Genomic DNA, 4,194 nt, shown 5'->3' with positions numbered 1-4,194 from the left:
CTCATCCAACCACAGAAAAACGTACTCTTCTTGACCACTTGTACATCTCCAATCCAGAATACTGTGTCCAGTCGGGTGTCTTGCAGGCTTACTACAGCTACCACAACCCCATATACTGTGTGTTGGCTTTAGTATAAGCTGCATCTACAGTGACTTGCAAAAATAGTCATGTTCCTTGAAATTTTCCATATTTCATCACATTACAACCACAAATGTGGAAATACAGTGAGAGAAGTATATAATATACACTGTTGATTTTTCCAGGTATATACTAAGTAATACACACTTTTCAGTTTATTTGCAAAAAATCATTCAATCATGTATATTTTTAAGCCTCCCTAGTAGAGTTTATTCTGGGATCCTGAAAAAGATGGTCCGTAAGGCCCTGGAGAATGCATAGGAGTTCATCCAAACAATCTACATGTGTTTTATGTACTCGCAGAAGGCATTTGACAGTCTCCCTCTGGGAACCTTGCAGGGGGGGGAGGGTGGCGGGTTCTCTGGGAGTATGGTGTCCAAGGTCTTTTGATGTGGGCTGTAAGGTTTCTGTGTGATTGGTGCTAGAGTCCAGTCTGCATTGCTAGCAGTAAGTTGGACTCTTTTCTGCTGAGAGTTGGACTCCGCCAAGGAAACGAGCCCGACTCTGCTGGCAATGCACACCAGACTCTAACATCGGTCATAAAGGGACCTAACAGCCCCTATGACAGGGCCTGATACCCCATACTCGTGGAGAACCCCAGCATGGTTCCCAGAGGGACACAGTCAAATTCCTTTCCAAGTCCACAAAACACATGTAGAGAGGTTGGGTGAACTCCCACGAACCCTCCAGGATTCTGCTGAGGTTATAGAGCTGGTCCAGTGTTTTATGACCATGGTGAAAATCACACTGCTCTTCTTGAGTCCTACTTTTGACTATTTGACAGACCCTCCTCTCCAGGACCCCCAAATAGACCTTGCCAGGGAGGCATTACTCCCCACAAATATATTTGTGGTTGTAATGTGACAATATGGAACAGTTCAAGGGGTATGATTACTTTGTAAGCACTGTACATCTTAATCCCGAATTCATGACAGGAAATTCTTGTTGGAGAAAATGTTAACATCTCATGTCATTCTTAATATCACTTTATCTAACTGCGGTCTCTTTCATACATGCAGCAATCAGAAAGCAGTGTGGATTATCTTTCTTTATCATTGTTACAGAGGGTTTGATATGTATTTAATCATTGTACACATTTGTGAATCATGGTGTAGCTTGTGGATTTTGTTGTAGGCATAAAAATATTTTTGTACAGTTTGTGAATCATTGAATCATACTTATTTAGCTCCGTAGAAAGGAGAATTTATAATCAGGTTTTGTATGTAAACATGAAGGTTTGAGCTTTGAGAATACGAAAGTGGCTGATCTTGAAACACTTATCGGTTCTCTGTAAGAGTAGTTGCTGGAAATATTGGACCAGGAAGCAGCAGATAAAACAATCAGTTACCACACGTATATTCTGTTCATTTTTAAATCAAAATTAATTCAAATAGATCTTCAATATGGCCCAGAGCATTTTCCTTATTTTTCTAATCCGGTTACAGTAACTGTTACCCTTCAAATTAATCTAATTTTTTGCGAAACTCGTTCTTTATTTTATATCATTCAATTAAAGCTCTCCTTGTTTTATCTCTCCCCAATCAACACTGTAGTTTTTACTGCTGCAGCCCCCTAGTGGTTACTTCACTACAAGGACAAAAGTTCAACTCACTTTTGTCCTATTTGACTCCCTCCACATAGTCAGAATTTGTTCTGTTTTGGTGGAATTAACCCTTTTTCTTCCAGTTTGAGTCTGTTTTTGCAGGTTATTTTGCAGGTTGTTCCACACAGAAGCTATCCTAGGAGGCTGCCAAGAAGAGAGAGAGAACTGGAAGTTCAGCCCATGAAAGGTAGCAAATGTATCTAAATTGTAGCAGCCTAAAAAGTAGTTACTTTTTTTGTTGTTGATAATATCTGTTTATTGACGGAATGACTTGTGTATTTTTAGTCCAGAACACTCTGGCCTACATCATGGACTTGGACCCACACCCAATGAGGAGAAGATGGAGTTCTTGTTTCTTTAGAAAGGTACATGACAAATTAAGCAAATTTTGTTCATTTTAACTTGAAATATATGATGTTGTATATGTAGGTTTTATAGAAGGAATCCAGTGCATATATGCCCTTTTTTCTTGGGTCACATTGGTGTTTATATCTATGTTAACCATTCTTAAACCTTAGTTTAAACAAAGTTAAATTTTTACTTTATTCATTCATAAATCAAATAGATGTTTAAAAATGTCATGTATATTAATTTGGTTTTTGTCTGTTTTTTTACTACAGTTTGTGATGTGTCGCACCACATTGGATGCCGAAGAAGTTGGCCAAAGACCTTTGGAGAAGCAATTCTTTTTTGTCATTGTTTATAATTGTAAATAGTTTTTCTTGTATGTATGTATGTATGTATGTATGTATATATTTAAAATAGTTTTATTTATACTATAGAGAGTGTAATATGTCATGTTAGATTATAGTTTCAGTTCCTGTATGTGTATATAGTTATAGTTCCTGTATGTGTATAGTTATATAAGTTTTATATTTATAACAAGTGAAACATCATGGCAAAGCCATGATGTTTCACTAATGAAATAAATCTGTCGGGCCTCACCTTGACACTCAGGCAACAACCCTGAGTGCCACATGGCCAGACAGGACACATGTAAAATAAAAAACATAGCAAAATTTTTTTTTATATTCTTTAAATGTTGTAATTTTAGTTCATTGTAAACTTTACCTGCAAAAACCTTGTAGAAATCTTTAACATTGTTCAATATATATATTTAAACTGTGATCTGTTGTGTGTGTGGGTTATTTAATTAACATTTTTTCTTTGTCACTATTATTAATTATATTATTAAATAGCCCTCTCATTTTAGCTTATACACTTACTTTATCATACTGAATGGTGCATGTCCAGTTTACTTAACATTCTTGTGATTGTATTGATTACATTGCAGCTTTCTTTAGCATTGATGCAAATTCTTAGCATCAGAACGCTGGGTCCAAACCGACGGGCACACTTTGGCAGGCCCCAGTTAAATTTCTTCAGGAATTTTCTAGTTATAATTACTTCTTCCGTTATCAGCACGCGTGCACCGCCATGCTTGCCCACCCACAAAAATGGTATCAAAACGTGCGGCTCGGTCCCGGCATTGGAGCTATTATTTTTATAAGGAATCGGACGTACGATGGCGAAGTAAAAAGCGAACAACGAGCAAAATTGCCAACTGACGAAACGCAGAGCATAACTGAAACCAACTGCCGCTTTTTTAGAGTGAGAATTTAAGAGGATTTCTGACCCCAAAGCGATTTTGAAATCGCCGTCACGCCCACAAATATCGCCCGATTGGTATCAAACTCGGTCATGACATTGATACGCGTGCCTGCTCCGGTAAAATGTGTTCGATATTTCTCTAGCATTTACGGTTTTCTGTCAAGGTGCTTCAGAGTGAAATTATGGGACAGGGTAACTGACGCTCTCCCTGATTCACTTCCATGTATTTCTGAAAAGTTTCTGCACAATTTTTTGTCTCATCACTGCAATTACTGTGAATGAGGTAAAAATATGAATTAGTACTATCGGAGAAGACAAATAGCCCTCTTATACGCTTCAAACGGTTTTTGAATATGTATTACGGTTCCTGAACGGCAAAGGTTTGTTCGGAGTGCTTTTTCCATATTAATTGGCTGGGTGTCTCACAAAGATAGAATTTTTTTCCCCTCTTTCTGTCTCACACACACAAATGACAGTTACCAGCTGATCCATTACCATAGCAACGGAACACATGAGGCCAGAGCAGCTGATTTATGGGAGGACACTCTGGAATGACCTGGCCTTTAGAACTACTTGTGTTTTGGGCATTTTATAACTGATTTTAACAAACCATTGTTACACACAGGATTAATGTGTCAATTTTAAATAAAGCTTAATGGAAATTTCCCAATAAAAGCCCCAATATCTCTGTCAGGTGAGTTCAGCGCCGTAAGGCGCTGCAAAAATCTCTGCCTATATTATCTTTTCCTCTCAGGTTATGGCACTGGCTTGGGATTCAAGCGAGTGCAATGGCATTAACCTTTGACCTAATGATATTAAATAGGACTATCAGAACACCATA

The 4,194-nt window shown here is 37.9% G+C and overlaps 1 long non-coding RNA gene across 1 annotated transcript; it reads left to right on the top strand.

Annotated features, from left to right (window-relative positions):
- The first annotated feature begins 1,902 nt into the window (after positions 1-1,902).
- On the top strand, positions 1,903-2,646 carry LOC122827644. The gene is made up of 3 exons (XR_006370093.1): positions 1,903-1,929; positions 2,028-2,107; positions 2,363-2,646. It is a non-coding gene; the product is annotated as an uncharacterized LOC122827644 (long non-coding RNA).
- The last annotated feature ends 1,548 nt before the right edge of the window (positions 2,647-4,194 follow it).

The sequence above is a fragment of the Gambusia affinis genome, unplaced genomic scaffold, assembly GCF_019740435.1.
Source record: "Gambusia affinis unplaced genomic scaffold, SWU_Gaff_1.0 Scaffold3, whole genome shotgun sequence".
Taxonomy (NCBI): domain Eukaryota; kingdom Metazoa; phylum Chordata; class Actinopteri; order Cyprinodontiformes; family Poeciliidae; genus Gambusia; species Gambusia affinis.
The sequence above is the reverse complement of the archived record's forward strand: the minus strand, read 5'-3'. Positions and strand labels throughout refer to the sequence as shown.